The sequence below is a fragment of the Homarus americanus genome, unplaced genomic scaffold (genome assembly GCF_018991925.1).
Source record: "Homarus americanus isolate GMGI-L3 unplaced genomic scaffold, GMGI_Hamer_2.0 scaffold33468, whole genome shotgun sequence".
Classification (NCBI taxonomy): Eukaryota; Metazoa; Arthropoda; class Malacostraca; order Decapoda; family Nephropidae; genus Homarus; species Homarus americanus.
Genome location: NW_024714177.1, coordinates 566,509 through 588,109, shown reverse-complemented (window position 1 = coordinate 588,109; position 21,601 = coordinate 566,509). Strand labels below are relative to the sequence as shown.

Sequence of the window (21,601 nt, the reverse complement as noted above, 5' to 3'; positions counted from 1 at the left end):
AGATAGAACGATATGTTAGGGTATGTTAGGGTATGTTAGGGTATGTATGTATGTATACGAAGATATGTTGGTATGTCCGGTACTTCGTTTCTATATTAACTAACTATTATAAATGAAACAAACAATATATATCTAAATACTACTGGCTGTAACGACGGGTTTAGTGGAGAAACTAATAGTAATAGACGAAGTTTAAAACAAAACAAAAGCGCAACGATAATTTCTCTACAAAAACATTAACCATTTACCAAACCATTTTATAACCCCCGACTTTCACCTCAGTAAGAAGCATTAAGAGGTTCAGCGCCCCCTATCGAGACGCAGGTTGAGTGTGTATAAGGAATTATTACTGACTCTATAGTTATTCAGACATTTCTTGTATCCTAAGGTGATGCTCTTTTGTTTTGATGTGATTTCGATTCTGTTAATGTCTTTAGTATTGTGAAGGTAAATATCATTGTAAAGATATTGACCTACACACACACACACGCACACACACACACGCACACGCACACACACACACACACACACACACACACACACACACACACACAGCCATCAACAACAACAACCACCAACACCCACAGTTAAATTACTTACGTTGATTTAAAAGTAATGCAACTCACTTAACAAATCTAAAGTAATTGAAGCACTTAAAACAACACAATAAGTGAAATTACTTAAAAATAATTTCTTATAATCTGAAGTAAAAAATAAATGAATCTAATATAACTTCCCTTGTAACATAAATTGCAAACAAACTTTCACTCGGTACATAAAAGAAAATAGCTTATTACAGTATGTCTATTTTTGTAACTTAAAAGAAAATCTCACACAATATGGGATTTTTTCTCACAATTACGATAAAATACCACAACTTTCCTCACCAATACCTATACAGTGTTAAATTGATTTGATTTGTGCAGTAAATTATAGTGGTCTATGTTAGTTAATAGCATTTTTATTGATACAAAGTTCACTTAACCTGGAGGCCAAATAAATAGAAAGTTTCAAAGGTGATAGTGAAAGTTAGGATAGAGGAAGAAGTTTGAAAAGCATAAGTGGAGGAAGGAAGGAAGGAAGGAAGGAAGGAAGGAAGGAAGGAAGGGAGGGAGGGAGGAAAGAGGAAGGGGAAGGGAGGAAGAAGAGAGGGAAGAGAGGAAGGCAGGAAGGTAGAGAGGAAAAAAGAGGAAGACAGGAAGGAAGAAGAGAGGAAGGAAGAGAATATGATAATTTTAAAGTCAGATCTCTCGTATGTACACAGTATGCGTGTAATCAGCCGTGCGTGTATTTCCCTTAAGTATTTCGGATACATAGGCGTACTCGTGCGTGTATACCCTGAAGCTTTCTTATCTACGACACTCATTCAAATGGACGTGAGACCTGCCCTCTGAAGAAAGCGTAAAGGTAATACCCTACTTCACCACTACAGTTATTGTGTATGTCTTCCGGGGTACCAAAGAGGTGATGCACTGCCCCCTCCTCTGTTTAGTCAATATTAAACAACTCCCTCATGTGTTTAGTGCTTCAATAAAGGTGTCTCAGTGCTTCAGTAAAGGTGTCTCAGTGCTTCAGTAAAGGTGTCTCAGTGCTTCAATAAAGGTGTCTCAGTGCTTCAATAAAGGTGTCTCAGTGTGTCAATAAAGGTGTCTCAGTGCTTCAATAAAGGTGTCTCAGTGCTTCAATAAAGGTGTCTCAGTGCTTCAATAAAGGTGTTTCAGTGCTTCAATAAAGATATAAAAAACTCAAAGGAAAAATTTATCATTCTTGAGTCAGCTGATGATGAACCAAGGAAAAAAATAGATGTCCACGAAAACAAAACATAACACCTCTATTAAAACAATAACAATGAGACAAAATGAGACGAAAAACAAAGTAAAAAAAAAAATGTTCCTCAGAGTAAGAAATCATCAGACTGAAATGAACCATGACTTAAGACCTGTCAAGACTTTTAACACGAACCATGATAATTAAGGAGGAAGAGGAGGGTGGAGGAGGAAGAGGGGGTGGAGGTGGAAGGTGAGGAGGAGGTGGTGGAAGAGAAGGAGGAGAAGGAGGGGGGAGGAAGAGGGGGAGGAGGAAGGGGGGAGGAGGAAGTAGGTGAGTAGGAAGAGAGGTAGAGTAGGAGGAGAGGTGGAGTAGGAGGAAGAGGTAGAAGAGGAGGTGCCATCTGGTGTCTGGTGGTGCCATGAACCGCGTCCTGTGGGGCTCTTAACCACCTAATCACCTCCTCCTCCCTCACCCTCCTCCACCTCTTCCTCCCCCTCCTCCCCCACTTCTTCTTCCCCCTCCTTCACCTCCACCTCCTCCCTCATGTCGGGCCAAGAATGTTCCAAGTACCCTCAGTGTTATGTTATACACAGTATATATATTGCGCGCGCGCACACACACACACACACTACTTACAGTATAGTAAACAAAGTGTGACCAATTCAAGATTACCTAAAATGTGTTAAATAACGTGTAAATAAGTTTGTTTTTATGTCAATTTGTGTGTGTGTGTGTGTGTGTGTGCAAGAATACCACCCTGACAATATAACTGTTCCTCCATTCTGACAATAATAACTTACCAAACTGACATATCCACTGACTGTAATAAACCAACAGTCATTAAAAGTACATTATTAACAGGTAACTAGACTGTCTGTATGTATAATGATTAAAAATTTAATTATTCCCCTTAAATAATATTGGTAAATAGAACTTGATGTTGTTTACCCAGAAAGGAGTTGACGTTTGCTATTATAGGTAGAAAAATCCCTTCTAAGACCTCACAGCAAACAATTGAATCCCCCTAGAGTCTCACAGCACCAATTAAATCCTTCCTCAAGAGCCTCACAGCACCAGTTAAATCCTTCCTCCAGAGCCTCACAGCACCAGTTAAATCCTTCCTCAAGAGCCTCACAGCACCAGTTAAATCCTTCCTCAAGAGCCTCACAGCACCAATTATCACCACAGCACCACAGGTAAAGTCCAAGTGTATATAACTATGTATAATCCCACCAGAAAGTTATGATTATACAACCCATTTGAGATCTTGTTGTTATACATCTATATTCTATAACAAGTTCGATGAAAATATATCATTATTGGTTTAAATCCCGTTGAACACTCACTGACGAACAGACAGAAGGACGAATGAAAGGAAATATAAAGAAAATACTAAAAAATTACGAATGGACGAAAACACAAACGAATGGAGATATAGAGACACAAAGACGATAATAAATATGAAGAAGAAAATTAATTGGAGACTCCTTAATATCTCAGAATTAATCCACCTTCACATATCACCAAATAAAGCTTTCAGTTCACCAGTAAATGCATCACTGTCCATTGTTACTGAAGTTCATTTACATCAAGAATAGTAACAAGAATACAATACTGAAATTCCTGTAGTAATTCGTTATGTAATTTGTTCATGTTGTTGTTCAGCTGAAGTTATTCGAACACATTTGTGGATTTTCATGTTTGGTGCACGATCAGGTAGGGTAGTTTTATTTTGTCAATAGTTTCATATATGATGTAGTTTCAGCTAATTTCAGTGTCAGCTAATTTCAGTTTCAGTCATGTATAGTTTCAGCTATGTACATTTTCAGCAATGACGTAGTTTTGGTCATGTACAGTTTCAGCTTTGTACAGTTTCAGTCATGCACAGTTCAGCTATGCACAGTTTCAGTCATGCACAGTTTCAGTCATGCACAGTTTCAGCCTTGTACAGTTTAAATCAAGTACAGTTTTCGCCCACGACTGAAGTTCCTATCCACAGTTTTATTCACTCGGTCACCTTGCAGTCACTGTGAGCACTGACCTACTGTACATCTTCTGTTCATTAAAGTTCTTAACTGTTTACGTACCTCAAGGACGAGATAAAGTACCACAGAACACGGAACACACAGACGTAAACAAGAGTACAGGGCATACGGTACACGGTCAAGAACGGCACAGGGGATGAACGACGAGGTACAGTTATAACCGGTACAATAACACACACACACAAGTACCGTAGATAATACACAAGGACGAGGTTTCGGTACACCCAAACGATAGGAGGGTAGTGGGGTGTATCGGACGGGGTGTAGGACCGCGGGGGGAGATCACACTATCGGCTGGGAGACTGTCAACACACTGAGCGGTAGACGACTGGGGGAGCTGAGAGCGGTAGAAAGCGGCGGAGAGGGAACCAGCCCCCCACCCGCGTCATTGGTCATTCGCTTTTGCTGTTACCCTCCCTCCTACACCCCCAACCCCCCTCCCTCCAACCCCAACCCTCCCCCCCTCCTTCCCCCCTACTGAATCCTCTCTTCCTTTCTATCTCGATTTGAACGTCTGTCGCTCCTGCGGTTGATCTCTCTCTTCCTCTCTGTCTCTCACTCTATCTCTCTGAATGAAGTCCCTCAATTCCTCTCTCTATAGCAATAAGTTTTCTCAGTGTCTCTATCTCTATATATCCGTACCTTCAACACCCCACTATCTCATTATCTCTCTCTCTATGCCGCCTCAATAAACTACCTACAGAATCTCTCCACCCAAACCACATCTCTCAAAGGTCTCTCATAACCTGTATCTCTAAGTCTGAAATTTCTATCTCCTTTAAATTATCTCTCCAGCCAGTCGATATCTCTCAACTTTCTCTACGTCTGACAGGTCTCTCTCTCTCTCTCTCTCTCTCTCTCTCTCTCTCTCTCTCTCTCTTACACGGTGTCATCTCGCTCCCAGCCTCCGCCAGCCAGATGTGTCTTTAATTAGTGTCAATTGTCATAAAGTAACGTTCTTCAAGGAGGACCTTTAGGTAGCGGATGTGTCAGGGCAAATGAGTGTTATTTTCAGCCATTTGAACATTAAGTGGTGACGCTGTGTCGCTAATGGCTTCCTAAGCTTTGAGGATGAACTCTGCGGGTCGAGAGAGAGAGAGAGAGAGAGAGAGAGAGAGAGAGAGAGAGAGAGCTTCAGACAAAGACACAAACAAAAACTAATCACCGCGACGATATTTGAACATAGAGGCCAGTCAAGTCTCCCTCACCTCAGTCTCTCTCCCTCCGTTAGCTGCCCCCCACACCTGCCCTCCCCCACACCCATCACCTGCCTTCTGCCCACTTCACTTCCCACTCCACCCACCACCTCATACCTCACCCAAACACCTGCCTCCACCACACCTCCATCACTTCTCCACAGCTCACCCCACCACCTGCCTTCCCCACCCCCACACCTGACCTCCACACCTCACCCACATACCACAGCCTCTCAATCCATACGTCACGCCTCGTAATTCTTTCTTATTTATGCTTTACAAATCAAAACATTTGAACAGATTCACCACAACAACAACAACAACAACCTGACCACAACAACAACAACAACAACAACAACACAACATCTATATAAATAATCAAGATGATGGGAGTTAGAGCGAGTGAAGGTTTATATTAGGAGAGGAACTTTGTGTTTTTTGTTTGTGTGGGGGTTTGAGGTCATCCTGACTCGGTAACACTGTAGGAATGTCATTGTCATCTCTACTTGGTAACACTGTAGGAATGTCATTGTCATCTCTACTTGGTAACACTGTAGGAATATCATAATCTTCTCTGCGTGGTAACACTGTAGGAATGTCATTGTCATCTCTACTTGGTAACACTGTAGGAATGTCATTGTCATCTCTACTTGGTAACACTGTAGGAATATCATAATCTTCTCTACGTGGTAACACTGTAGGAACACCATTTTCACTTCTATCTGGTAACACTGTAGGAGCTTCAATATCCTATATGCTATAAAGGAACTGTTATACGATATAATACAAGAGAATATTTTTATTTAACCGTATTATACGTTTCAGCTACCAGGATCTTATAATACCTTACATTAATTCAGGTTTATACACTAGACAAAAGGTTTTTAGGGAGAGATAAATATGCTCTTGACCAAATGCTCCTTCATGTGAGCATCAGTGACAGAGCGGTTCGTGTGTCACTCTGTTTTGGGAGGTTCAGGAACATGTAAGTCATCCGGATTACAAGTATAGAATGACTGGCTTTGTTTGGGTTCGCATAATACCGGAGGATTTACCGGATTCATGAACGGAATATTTGTTTTGGTTGAATTACATGAGGCAAAATACGAATCACTTGAAGAATCTCCACCCCAACTTATTTAACCTGAAGATTAACCACCCTAACCTAACCTAACCTAACCTAACCTCAGGATTTTAAGGTAGTTTTCTTTAGGTTAGGTTAGGAATTGGATTAGTTACCTCAGATTAAACAAAATTCAAGGCATTAGTTTTATTTTCACAGGTACGTGGGAAGCTGCCCCGTTCATCAGTATTTTCTCCAACATTAAACACATCTAAACGATAACCAAACTGCCCGGGCTAAATCATCACACGGCGGCCTTCTATATGACAGTACACTACTCCCGGGGGTTACATCACTAAAATAAACCATTAAAGATTTCACTAAACATATTTACAAGTGGAAAAATGGTAATTATAAAGAGAAAATACAGCAGACGAAGCGAGAAAGCACCAAAACTGTGTTAGTGTGAGGCGTGATGGGCGGGAGAAACAATGAATTCATGTTGCCGGTGTATGGTAATTATAAACCAGACCTCGTTAGTGAGACAATAGCAAAGAAATGCCAGAATATTGTGTCTCATAAACTTAAAACCCAACGAGAAACTAAACCAAGAGGAAGAATGGGGTTTATTTCTCAATTTATGCAGAGGAAGAAGTTATTGAGAATTTTTAAGGAGATTTGGAGGTAAATAATGAAGTAACATTGCAAACTGAGGACAATAATAAAACCAATGTGTTATTTCGAGTACGATGGTTTAACCCTTTGAGTACGATGGTTTAACCCTTTGAGTACGATAGTTTAACCCTTTGAGTACGATGGTTTAACCCTTTGAGTACGATGGTTTAACCCTTTGAGTACGATAGTTTAACCCTTTGAGTACGATGGTTTAACCCTTTGAATACGATAGTTTAACCCTTTGAGTACGATAGTTTAACCCTTTGAGTACGATGGTTTAACCCTTTGAGTACGATGGTTTAACCCTTTGAGTACGATAGTTTAACCCTTTGAGTACGATGGTTTAACCCTTTGAGTACGATGGTTTAACCCTTTGAGTACGATAGTTTAACCCTTTGAGTACGATAGTTTAACCCTTTGAGTACGATAGTTTAACCCTTTGAGTACGATAGTTTAACCCTTTGAGTACGATAGTTTAACCCTTTGAGTACGATAGTTTAATCCTTTGAGTACGATGGTTTAATCCTTTGAGTACGATAGTTTAATCCTTTGAGTACGATGGTTTAACCCTTTGAGTACGATAGTTTAATCCTTTGAGTACGATGGTTTAACCCTTTGAGTACGATGTATGACGTAGAGAAAAAATAATAATGAAATTGAACAGATAAGAGAAAAAACAAAAACAAAACTTAGGTGACGTCATAACAGAGGATAGGAAGCTCCGTGACGTCACACCAAAGGACATAAAGCTTCCCAACACAACAATGTAAACAAAAAGAAACTTAGACACCAAGTTAACTCAAGAGGACCACAACAGAGAGGGGAGAAGAGGAGGCGGAGGAAGAGGAGGCGGAGGAGGAGGAGGTGGAGGAAGAAGAGGAGGTAGAGGAAGAAGAAGAGGGGCAAGTGAACGGTATTACTGGTTCACCTGTTGAAGCTACCTCATGTACGTACACCTGTGCATGATGGTCGAGACTGGTCTACCCCGCCTTGTCATCACGACCACACAACACCTTCCTTGCACGACAGCCGGAGGTGTGTGTGTGTGTGTGTGTGTGTGTGTATGAGGGGAGGGAGGTGTGTGTGTGTGTGAGGGGAGGTGTGTGAGGGGGAGGTGTGTGTGTGTGTGTGTGTGAGGGGAGGTGTGTGGGGAGGTGTGTGTGTGTGTGTGTGTGTGTGGGTGTGTGGGGGGGGGAGGTGGGGAGGGGGGAGGGGGGTGTGTGTGAGGGGGGAGGAGGGGGAGGTGTGTGTGTGAGGGGGAGGTGTGTGTGGGGGGGGGTGTGTGTGGGTGGGGGGGAGGTGTGTGTGTGTGTGTGGGAGGGGAGGTGTGTGTGGGAGGGGGGGAGGTGTGTGTGTGTGTGAGGGGGGGAGGTGTGTGTGTGTGTGTGTGAGGGGGAGGTGTGTGTGTGTGAGGGGGAGGTGGGGAGGGGGAGGTGTGTGTGTGTGTGAGGGGGGGGAGGTGTGTGGGAGGGGGGAGGTGTGTGTGTGTGTGAGGGGGGAAGGTGTGTGTGTGAGGGGGGAGGTGTGTGTGGGTAGGGGTGGTGGGGGAGGTGTGTGGTGGGGGGAGGTGTGTGTGGTGAGGTGTGTGTGATTTTGAATGAATTGACGAACAAGGAGAAGAGGAAAAATGGCAAAGTTGATTGATACGTGTTTCGGAAATTTCTTAAAACACAGGTTCGAAACTTCCTATGGTGAGGTTAGACGAATGTGATTGGTCATCGGTACGAACTCGGTCTGTTTGACTATGGGGTCTCGAAACATCAATTGGTTCATATTTTCGAAACCTGTGAATATTTGCTCGAAGCTGCTCATGACTCAAGAAACCGAACATTGAAAAGAGAGAGAGAGAGAGAGAGAGAGAGAGAGAGAGAGAGAGAGAGGTCTGTTTTGTGTTGCGTGAGGACTAGAAGGGACTGGTTCGTTCGTCTCGTGTGTGCAGATGAGGCTAGCGTGTGTGTGTGTGTGGTCAAGGAGAGATAGGGAAAGGCAGCAGGAACCTAATGTACACTGTATGTCACACTCTGAGTATATCCTTTGGACACACACACACCCACACACACACACACACACACACACACACACACACACATTTACAGTTATACAATAAGAGTCAAGAGACATCTGTTGTGTAGGAGCTGCCTCACCCTCCCTCTTTCTCTCTCCCTCTTTACTCCTCTTCTGACATCGTTCAATTGGTCTTAGTATGAGACACTTCAACAGCCAGAGTTAGGTTAGGTTAGGTTAGGGTTAGGTTAGGTTAGGGTTAGGGTTAGTTTAGTTTCAACACGATAATGCAGCACAATACACGAGTGTTATATGAATGACAGTAGTTGAAGCACACGTTAATAATACTCTCTCATCTGTCATATTTCTCAAGTAGCCTGAGAAACAATGACACAATTATATCACATAGGAGCTTGAGAACTATTGGATAACTGAGAAATATTGAATAACTTGGGAACTACTGAATAACTCTGATTTTATGCAACACACTCGGGGAAATAGGACCATTGCAAGGGAGTATATTGCAATTATTTCTAAACTGCACTCGAGTAAGATGCAATATCATGATAGCTGGTTTAATCTTCACTTTCATATTATATGACCTTGAGTGTTGAACTTTTAAGCACCATAAGTCAAGGAGGAGGTTATACTTGTGGGGTTAAGGTCAGTTATAACAGGTCAAAGGTCATATTGGTCTCTGGTTATGGTGTGGTGATAGTTGGATACAGGTATAGAAAGCATTGATCGAGTTACTCATGTGATGTAATGAGCGAGAGAGAGAGAGATACGAACGATGTGTGTGTGTGTGTGTGTGTGTGTGTGTGTGTGTGTGTGTGTGTGTGTGCAAAGTTCGATTAGCTTTGCTTTCACCATCAAATGTGGGAAATTAAGTGAAGGGGTTTAAACTCACTTTCTCTCATTCATTCCTTCCCCTCACTACCCCTTTCTGTCACTCACTACGCCCTCCCCCACCCTGTCTCACTTCCTTCCACACACTTTCTCTCCCTCCCCCTCCCTCCCTCCCCACCGTTCTCTCCAATCCCCCCAAAAAACACACACCGGAACAGTCTCTACCTCCCCTCTGTAGACTTAATCTTTGTTCCTCTAACTTTCGCCAGGAAGTATCACATTACCTGGCCAGGCTTCTGAGACCCCGCCCCAGTGGTTGCCTGACACGAGGGCACGGTGTGTCAGAGTAATTATGTGTCATAGTCAAATATATCATGTGTGTCATAAGTGTCAAGAAGTGTCATATGGTTTTATTTGTATCAGGAGTATCATAACTAAAGTACATGTCTTGAAGTAAAGCCAAGATATGTGTGTGTGTGTGTGTGTGTGTGTGTGTGTGTGTGTGTGTGTGTGTGTGTGTTCGACTCATCAACTCCCTGAGGCTTTTTGTCAACAGTTTCTAACAATCAATCCATCTAGCATTACACACACACACACACACACACACACACACACACACGCCTGGATTTATTAAACTTCATATTTAATCATTCATTCAAGCACTAACTCACTCATTCAAGGTCATCCTCCAGTCACAAAACTCAAGGTCAAACTCCAGTCATAAAACTCAAGGTCAAACTCCAGTCATAAATCAGAACACTGCCGACGACCTCACTAATACACAACCTTTCCATAACTAACATTAAAGCACTTTTAATTCCTTTTTTTAATGAGAAAAACTTTTAAAAACATTGTTGCCTCAAGTGGTGGTGTCTGGTGAGCTTCATAAGTCTTCTAAAACCATCAACATTACCCGCGGGAAACATCGTCTGGCGGATGTGAAGAATTACTTGTTGGTACAGAATAAATTTATGACGTTTTAATAATCCTTGCTTTGTTGACGTGTCTCTTGAGGGGTTTTATTTGACGGGTAAAACTGTCTTCGTCATGGTGTGTGTGTGTGTGTGTGTGTGTGTGTGTGTGTTGAAAAAAAACTCACATCCACCAGCAGCACCACCACCACAACCCCTTCCTCCCTCCCACAGTCCTCCCTATTTCCTACGCTTTCTCTCCCATTCCCGTCTTCCTCCTTCCCCCCCTCTCCAACCCCTCTCTCCTTCCTTACAATCCCCCTCCTTCCCTCCGACCCCTCTCTCCCCTCCCTCTCCTTCCCTCTTTCCAACCTCCCTCCCTCCTCACACATTCCCACGCTTCCTAAACGCCTACTTAGGAACCGACTTGACTTCCGGTTACAGTACACATTAAGACGACCACAAGAAGAACAACACAATACGACCCCCTGACGACCTCCTGACGACCTACTTCTGCTGGGGAAGGTCGTCCAGGGGAGTAACGCGGCCAGAGAACGAGATAAGAGACACAAAGAATAAAGAGTAATGAGAATGGGAGATGAATAGAGAAAGGCTGATAAACCAAGAGAAGAAGATGGAGGAGAAGAAAGTAAAAGAACGAAAAAAAGAAGAAGATTCAACAACAAAGTAGAATAACAAACAACAATAATAACAAACAATAACAATAACACCAACAGCAACACCAGCAGCAACAACAATAACAACAATAGACCTTCCAAAACCTAACTTCCTTCCGTGGACCACAGCAATTTCCCAGTTCACAAGGTCTCTCTCTGTTACCATCGTCAGCGTTCACTCCGAGAAGTTGTATGTCTTGAGAACCAGCCAGGGAGTGTGGGAAGCCTTTCTTAATTGAGTAATTTATAGAGTAACTTAGGAAATTCTATTAGTGTGTGTGGGGGTAGGGAGGGTGTGTGGGTGTGTGTGGGTGTGTGTGTGTGTGTGTGTGTGTGTGGGTGTGTGTGTGTGTGTGTGTGGGTGTGTGTGTGTGTGTGGGTGGTCTTGCTTATCGAGTTGAAATTTGCTGCGGTAAGTCGACGTCACTGACCCGTGCTGTACTGAAGGGCTGTTAATTGTGTGCTGTGAGGCTGTTAACTACGGGTGGGAAAGTTAATCTACTGGTAATGAGTTTCACCGCACGTACGACTGCCAGCTTCATCCAATGTGACTGTCAGTCTGCCCAAGGACCGACCAACACACGGAACGGACATTGAACTACCCCCCCCCCCTCTAAAAAAAATCCAATTTATTTCCCAATTTCCCCATTATAGTCTTTTATCTATATTTCTAATACGAAAATAAAAAAATAATATATACAATAAAATATTTTTCGTTTGTGTTACAGTAATTTGATGTTTAATTTAGCAAGTTAACATTTTAAGTTACCTGTGCGTTAAAGCTGTTAATTAGGTGAGAAAATTAGCAAGTTAACATTAAACCACCAATCAATTTATAAATACTTTTAAAACTATCAGAAATATTTCCTCACACTATTCGACTATGTACACATACTACTGACACCATCACCTACCACACGTTACATAACTACCGTGTGACTATTACAGAAAGATAGTCACATTACTCTTGAAACATATACCTGTAACCTGTAATACTGTAATCAATGACTTTATGTAAATTTCAGTACAGGTGTAGTCAGACAGACAGACACACACGCATTACGCAAGTCTTGTGAAGGCATACGGTCTGTCACTTGGGCATAATAATTGTTAAGAAATATATATAATTAATGGTTGAGTGATGTATAATATTTTACGTTTCGTTGGGTTTTATATCGGCATAAAAGAATGTGGTTGATATTAATAGAATAGTTAGGATTCTCTGTCTGTCTGTCAGTCTGTCTGTCAGTCTGTCTATCGAGAGAAAGTACCATAAATCTTAAGACACACGAGAGAAAGATGAAGTTAACACCACACACACACACACACACACACACACTAACACAGACACACACCTGTAAACTAATTAATATCATCCTCTTGATTGACACCTGGATGACATTTCACCCAAGTTTCCCGCTCAGTATGTTGACTTCACCCCCCTGAGCATAGTGACTTCATTTCTTTAAACACGGTGACGTCACTCCTTGAAATATGGTAACGCAACTGCTTTAAACACGGTGACGTCATCCCCTCAAAATGGCGACGATACCCTAACAAACTCAATGACGTCATCTACTGAATGTGGTAACGTCATTACTTGTGTGATGACGATAAAATCACACCGTGGGTTAAGTAAATAAGACGACCTACCCCCACCAGCGTCGCCTCCAGGTTGTTCCTCCCCCACCAGCGTCGCCTCCAGGTTGTTCCTCCCCCCACCAGCGTCGCCTCCAGGTTGTTCCTCCCCCCACCAGCGTCGTCTACAGGTTGCTCCTCACTTGGTCATCACTGGAGTTTTATTCTATACCTAATATAACACGTAGTCGTATATACAGGCTCATATAACACACAAAACCCCGCTGTTATTTAATTTTATATATTTTTAAGCTCCTCTAACTGTGGGTTGAAATAGAATGCAGTTAAATGAAACAAAAAAGGCTTCAACACCATAATTTTCTCTCTCGCTATTGACGAACACGAACACGAACACGAACACACACACACACACACACACACACCTTCGTTATCAAGTATGGGGATTTAACGTACTCTGAAAGTCGCCTAAAACCACCGTCGTTTAATTAAGATCAAAGACTTTCATTATCTGTCTTCCTTACCACTGACAGTCACACACCCAGTTTAATAAGTGTTGGTCTTTGGCATGAAAATCAAGTCTACTTTAATGGGAAGACAAAAAAAACAAGGTAGCTAATCGCTCGTCTCCCGCCGAGTGTTTTTCACCTTAACTCCTCACTAACTTTCTAACCGCAGTCATCCAACATCGCCCACCGCCCGTCCGCCCTAAAAAAAAAAAAAAACTACCTGCGGTTTTTTTCCTGCCTGGTATGTTTTATTATCGTGTCTCTTACCTTCCAGTACAACACCTTCCCCCCCTCTTCCTCCCCAGGCTGTGTTTCTCCTTCCCCAGGCTTTGTTCCTCCATCCCAGATTAGTTCCTACCTCCTAACCCATGTTCTTCCTCCCCAGGCCTGTCCCTCTCCCCAGGCCTGTCCCCCTCCCAGGCCTCCCCCCTCCCCAGGCCTGTCCCCCCTCCCCAGGCCTGTCCCCCCTCCCCAGGCCTGTCCCCCCTCCCCAGGCCTGTCCCCCCTCCCCATTATACACCCCTGGACGCTTCTCTACCCTCAACACAAACCTAGCGACTCACAAGAGCCAAGAAAGTCAACACAGCCATCAGGTACTCCGACAAACCCTTCATCCAGACGTCTCAATTGGCCCCTAAAATAATCAAAAAAATGTGGGAGAATAACGTGAGTGTGTTTGTAAGTGTGTTCGTGAGTGTGTTCGTGAGTGCGTTTGATGATCAGGAATTATTGAATTGTGGGTTGTGTTGTTAGTGTGTAGAGCTGTGATGATTGGTGGATAGTGAGGGAGAATTGTAAACCCGGGTTTTGTTGAGAACTTTTAAGACTTTTATGGGGAAATTGATGATTGAGGGTAACGTGAGGGAGTGAGGGAAAGGAGGGGAGTGGTGGAGAGAGTTGGGGATAGTGTTGGAGGAATGGGAGTTGGGGAGAGTGGAGATGGTGGAGAGTGGAGACCAAGAGGAATGTTGGGGGAGTGTTGGAGGAGAGTGTATACAAAGAGGAGTGTGCTGAGGAAAGTGTGTTACGGGAGTGTATTGAGGGAGTGTTGGAGAGTGTATGTGAGGAGTGTTGGAGAGTGTATGTGAGGAGTATAGATGACGAGTTGTTAGTGAGGGAGGGAGGGAGGGAGGGAGGGAGGGAGGGATTGACGGGACGAAGTAATTGACGGGAAGGAGAGAGGAATTGACGGGAATTAGCTGAAAATCACAAACATTAACTACGCATAAGAGAGAAAACCACCTGTAAATTAACTCCAAATGGATTACAAAAAAGACAAACGGTAAATCAGTGAATAAAACAACACAAAGAGAAAGGTAAAGGTATGTTAGTTAATTACGTACAAGAACTCGGGAAATATGACGATAACGTAGTGTAAAAAGATAATGAGCTTGATAATCGTGAGAAAGAAATCGTTTAATTAGACAATAACGAACATTAAGGGATTTTTTTCACAGTTCGGGAATGAAGGGATCAACTATTGACTGTGTAGGAGAGATACTGTTGGTGTTTATATTACAGGAAGTGATGCCCTTTAGTTCACGGTGACATGGCGCCCAGGGGTACTCCTTCCTCACGCCCTCCACACCGCCATTGCCCAGGTATTGGTCGCTTATACCTCGGTGGCTCACTGCATCACCACCATAACAACGTAGAATAAAAAAAAATTGTAAGCGCCCGGATGTATTGTTGCTATTGGTATAAGATTCGGTAGAGACATAGATGGAACTATATATATTGATTTTTATACAGGGAAATAAAACCTAATTAATAAAAATAAGATTAGTTTAAAGATTAGGTTAGGTTAGGTTAGGTTAGGTTATGTTAGATTAGTTCTTTTTTTTTAGTTTCCATCTCTGTACACAACCGAGTCTTCACCGTTGCTGTTCGTGTTTTAGTAAGAGACCAACAGTACAATGACACCTGGCGTAATCCACCGCTGTGACGTTGACAAATTTCTGTTGGGTTTCTGCACCACAAGAGATATAACGAAGGACGTAGACATATAAATCATTGAGCCCTTGAGCGATGGTGTCTCGGATTCACGAGTCTCAGGGTTCATATGTGATGTCTCGGATTCACAGGTTCACGTCTCAGGGTACATATGTGATGTCTCGGATTCACAGGTTCACGTCTCAGGGTACATATGTGTTGTCTCGGATTCACAGGTTCGCGTCTCAGGGTACATATGTGATGTCTCGGATTCACAGGTTCACGTCTCAGGGTACATATGTGATGTCTCGGATTCACAGGTTCACGTCTCAGGGTACATATGTGATGTCTCGGATTCACAGATTCACGTCTCAGGGTACATATGTGTTGTCTCGGATTCACTGATTCACGAGGCTCAGGGTTCATAGATATGACGGAGCACTGACAGGCATTTTTTTCCGTGTCTACCAACTGACAGACCAGGCGGAGGTAGGAGACAGCTGGCGGGCGCTGGAGATAGTGCAGGTCAGCTGTGTGTGTGAGGGAGGCGGTGAGGAGGACAAGACTGTAACACACGATCCAGGTGCAGCGGATACAGCAACTGACTCAAGAACAGCAGAAGGTACAGCCAACTCATGAACAGCAATAACAAGTGACTCGGATACAGTATATATGTTAGGTGTTTATTCTTAGTGTACATACATACATACATACACAGTTACACATCATCATTAGCTCTACTCCACACACACACAAAATAGTAAAAATCTTCCTCTTCGTTTGTAAGAAAGAGTAACGTACATACAGACGCCATCAGCTGACTGCCTCTGTTATCAACCAAGCAGCTGGTCTTATCCCCCTCCCTCCCCTCCCTCTTCCGTCCTCCTCCCCCCTCTTACCTACCACACTGTCCCCCCTTTCCCACCACTCCCTCCCCCTTACCTATCACACCCTCCTGCCTAAATCCTTCTTACCGTTCCATCCTTCTTCATAATCATCCAGTATTATCTCTGTCTACAACCCCATCCTTCCCCTTCCTACTACCCCTCTCCCTCAACCCCATCCTTCCCCTTCCTACTACCCCCCCTCAACCCCATCCTTCCCTTCCTACTCCCCCTTCCTTCCTACTACCCCTCTCCCTCCCTGGCCAGTGTGCAGGTAATCAGCCGGAATATGTACCACCACAACACTTCCACTGTCACCAATTTTCCACACGACAGATTTAATAGGATCGAACACCTTTTCTCAAGAGGATCCGACACGCCTCCGGAAGATGACTTATGGGATCCAATGCTTTCTCTACTCTCACACTTCAGGTGTTTATAGTAGCGTTGGGTTTACAGGACCATGAGAGAGTTTAATAACATGTTCGCTGGCAACTAAGCAGCTTGTGTGTGTGTGTGTGTGTGTGTGTGTGTGTGTGTGTGTGTGTGTGTGTGTGTGTGTGTGTGTGTGTGTGTGTGTGTGTGTGTGTGTGTGTGTGTGTGTGTGTGTGTGTGTGTGTGTGTGTGTGTGTCTAAGATTATACACCAAGAAGCCACGTGTGTTTGTGTACATATATGTAGTCAACCCAACTCAAATTTCCTCATTAAGGTAATATGCCAGGTGAGCGGGAGGGAGGAGGGGAGTGGGGGAGAGGGAGGAGGGGAGTGGGGGAGAGGGAGGAGGAAGGGGGAGAGGAAGGAGGAAGGGGAGGCGGAAGGGGAGAGGAGGAAGAGGAGGGGAAGGGGGCCAAGACAAAGGCCTCATCGTTACAGCCAATGATTCAGTAAATTCTTGGGCAATGATTGGTCCTCAGGTAAAAATAATTATACCACATAACACCTCAGTCATCCACCCACTCTACCACAACCCAGCACCACAAGTGACAGCCTGGATTGGGTTAAGATGATAATTGAGTTTTAGTTCGTTAGTGGATTATTGCAGGTAACTGATAATCGCCCGAGGTGGTAATTTTCTGCTGTACGTAACTTGTTTCTTGATTGGCGGTAAGCACGTAAACACACACACACACATCAGAAACCACTTTAAAACCTAACTATCACCCTCGGGGACTATATAAAAACCACAGAAAGTCATTAATAACCAACTAGAAACCTCGACATGAAACAAAAGCGCTATTAAAGAACATAATTCAACAACAGTAACCACCAAAACCTTACAGAAACCGTCCAGAAACCGCAGAGAGGCGAGACTGCTCAGTGGTTTCGAGTAAAATGAGTGGACCACTGACCAAACAAGTCCACCTGTCCGGAATCGTAAAAATGTTGTCGTCAAATTACGGCTTTTATTTTATCTTCTCAGGTCTTGTTATAGTATTCTTGATGTAATTTCGACTCCATTGCTGTCAGAAGGATGTTATATAAACCTCACATCTCCAGTTAAAATGGTACAGTAGGTTAGGTTAGGTTAAGGTTTGAGGGAATTAATCGTACCCCCTGGCAACTCGACGTCACGGATCAACCTAACTGAATGACATTAATGACGGTTACTTTTAATTACGTAATGATCGTTTATTTGTTATCTCGTGACAGAAACGTTAATGGAATCTAAAACAGTCTTCCTTCCTGTTGAAATCCTTTGAGTACGATGCTAGAATCCCTTTGAGTACAATAACAACCATTTGAGTACGACATCAACCCCCTTGAGTACAATAACAACCATTTGAGTACGATGATTTAACTCCTTGTATACATACGATAACCTATTCCCTATTCTATCAAGATTTTGTTTTAGTGTTTTAAAGGAAACAAACAGACAGACATCACTCTGTATCACTAAGAAAGAAAGTGAATGTATATTTGTGTGTGTATCTCTTCGCTATACACGAGATACGTACTTAAACACATGCAAATTCAGACAGACACGCAGACACACACACACACACACACAGTACAGTACGCTCATATATACACGGTTTATATATGCTCGTTGTTACACTATGATACACAAACACGATAAACACACATACACAGAAAATCCATAAACTCTCATCCATATATACACAGTTACATCCGTCACCTAACCTTGCATACACACACCCATCTACTAACACTCATCCACCCACAAACTCACTCCCACTCATTCATCCATATATCACATCCACTACCTAACTTTACACAGACACAACCACTCATCCATTCACAAACTCACATTCAGCCACGCCCACCACCAGCCTCGAGAGTGTGGGCGCACGTCATACTGGGCCAAGCGGTGGTGTATGGAGGAGACGCCGTGGAGACTGTCACATCACGTAGCTACAAGAGGTAAAGACTAATAACGCCTGGCATGCTATTGGTAAACCATCAGTTCACTGGGTCACGTAAAGTAGTTACCTCGAAGCCCTGTTTGTTATATATCCTTCTTCGCTTGTTCAGTGGGTTAAAACAACTCCTCCGGCAGGTAAACTCACCCACAGGTAGTCTCAGAATGGTTATATAACAAGAGGTATTAAGAGAGAAAGAATATCTGTCGAATCCTCTATATATGTTAGGATCATTATTCGCAAAGTTCTTTTTATTAAACAAGACATCTCAATGTAAATTTTATTAAATGAATGATAAAAAGCAGTTGAATCTATATAACTAAGTCCCATTAACTTTTGTTTTATCCTCGCAGGCTTTAACCTCACGTTTGTTTACACTCAGGTCGCTTAAATACCAAATGCGATTACTTCAAAGAAAATGTAAACAACAAAAACTGAAGACCTACACTAGAAAAAAATATTCGAACAGTAATAGTCAGCAAATATCTTGTACTACATGTTGGCGTGAACAAATAACAACGCTCCACAACTCGATAACAGAGCACGGGGTAAGGCGGCGTGGCGTGTGTGATGTCTGTGTGCACGGTAATATTCCTCTTACACACACACACGCACACGCTACTTACGCGGTCTCTCTCTTTATCCCTTACGTAATCTTAGATGCATAACACTTACATGAATTTGGATGAATTTACATTGTCAAAAGATGTACAGCGAATTATTTTTTGCAACATGGATAATGGTGAATAGTCTGGACTATATTGTGAACTTCTGTTGCATCCAATGTGAGTTTTATTGTGAATGAAAATACGTAGTGAAGATCTGTCTGTTTTCGATATTCAGGAGAGAAAATATTGTATTACAGGTAACCCATTTTTCTACAAAAATGGGTTTCCTGTAATTAAAGTCTTTTTTCCTGGTCTGTGATGTTGAGGAGAGGAAAACAACAATAGTAACAACAAAGTTCTCATACTTATTAAACCTGATGTGTGTGTGTGTGTGTGTGTGTGTGTGTGTGTGTGTGTGTGTTCCGCAGCATTAAGACCCGTGTACATAGTTTTGTTTAGTCGAGGCTATTAATAAACTACTAAGTAAAAAGAAACTCACATAAACACGTGAACACCTGCACAAACAAAACAAAATAAAATCCCCAATAAGTTAGGGAAACTGGACACTAATCTTCCCGTCCAAACAAAAAAAAACCACAAACTCAAACAAATACTCTATTACCTCAGCACGTGTAGGAACAACTCACATTACTCGTCATAAATAATCATTCATCAAAGTACAATGTGTGGCGGGCGGGTAGTGTTCAGTGACGCCAACAGAGCGTATCACTCCCCCCACCACCACCACCAATGACTGAGAAACCTGACATTAACATAGTCTTATCTGTATCTGAGCTGAGCACGTACCACCCTGGACCACACCCCTCTGATGTCATCACACGCAGGTTTCAAAGACTTGTATAAATTAACACATTACATAATATATCTGTACACCACTAGGCACTAAAGCCAGCAGGTCCGTACAAGGTAATGTTATAGTACACGTTCTGTTGTACCGTGAATAAACATAATGGGTAACTTTTCTAACATTCTAGATGGTATACTGCACTAACCAACCCTTCAGCTATAGTCATCCTCATCTACACGTATAAACAAAAGACACTACCCTACAAGTTGATTATTTACCCAAAATTAAATGAGAAAACGATGTTGTTTTTGTCTAGAGAAAACGGAAAATAAGAGAAAACGGAGAATAAGAGAAGGCAAACTAAACAAAATCCAACAATTATCACTTAGTTTATATTTTTCCTTTTTATCTTTTGTTCTCAGCTTCTTCTCCTTCCTGCTGCTGTTCAAGTGATGACTGAAGACAAGTTATCAGTCATCTACTTGGCAAACATCAACAAACTATTCTGTCATGATTATCAACAAAGGAGAGCCAAAAAATGAATGCATAGTCACTCATGGCCAAACCCTCATACAGGTTCATAAATAATCTTTTTTCCTCAATGCTACAGAACATTATACTAAAAATACTACAGTTCTTTTGTATATACAGATAAATTTCCAGAGTGCTTTCCATTGGTTGAGTCTTGCAATTAGTAACTCGAGATATGGAGGAAAAAATGCAATATATGATTTCAAAATTCTAAACTCAGTGTAAAGTCTGGCTACAACGACCAAATATATAATAGCGACATATATCAGACTCTCACCAGGTGATCACAACCGTAAAATAGTTTTGTTTACTGCAGAGCCGCGGCACCAAGTCGCCTCAGGGCCTGTGGGTGGTGTGTGGTGGCAGGAGTGGTGGTAGTGTGTGGTGTGGGATTGTGTAGTGGTAGGGTGCGTGGTATGTGGTGGTGGTGGTAGCTGGCAAGGGTAGTGGCGTGGGATTGTGCGGTAGGTGGTAAGTTGTAAGTGGTAGGGGTGGTGGTGCGTGGTACGGGAGGTGGTGAGTGGTAGGGGTGGTGGTGAGTGGTACTGGAGGTGGTGAGTGGTAGGGGTGGTGGTGCGTGGTACGGGAGGTGGTGGGTGTGTGGGCTAATGCTATTATTAGTGGTAGTGAGGCTGGTTGTGGTGGTTTAGTGGTAATAGTAGTTAATAGGGGTAGTTGGGACCCACTAGCGGAATTGGTGCCTGAGGGTGGGTGGTGGGTTAGGGCGGGTGGGTGGGCGAAGAGGGCCACCCACCCGACAGATGGTTCCTCATGGCCTACAGAAGTTCATCCACGGCCACCACCATTCCTAGCTACCACCATCATTGACTACCACTATTCCTAGCTACCACCATCTTTGATTAGCACTATTCCTAGTTACCAGCATCATTGACTACTACTATTCCTAGCTACTAGCGTAATTGACTACCACCACTTCTAGCTACCACCATCTTCGACTACCACTATTATAGTTTACCGTCACTATTTCATTAATGTACCTTCACTACGCAACACACAACCACACACATGAGTATATATCTACTGCTCTAAGTCCGTTTGATGACAACTTAACGACCAAGACTGCAAAATATTAAGTTAACTGTAATAAAAAAAAGAGTATTTTTCTATTGTTTCTAAAGCAGGAATATACTAAACCACCTTA

General features: G+C 42.8%; 1 protein-coding gene across 4 annotated transcripts in view; it reads right to left on the bottom strand.

Moving 5' to 3' along the window:
• The window catches only part of LOC121876227 (espin-like), a 66,925-nt gene that overhangs the window by 32,553 nt on the left and 12,771 nt on the right, over positions 1-21,601 (bottom strand). Inside the window, exon 1 of one of the 4 annotated variants that reach the window (XM_042381236.1) lies at positions 4,005-4,132. The exons of 2 other annotated variants lie outside the window; for them this stretch is intronic. The gene's annotated coding sequence lies outside the window, so the exon portion shown is untranslated. Of the gene's footprint in view, positions 1-4,004; positions 4,133-21,601 lie in introns of those variants that run through there. One more of the 4 variants, XM_042381227.1, reaches the window with a different exon arrangement.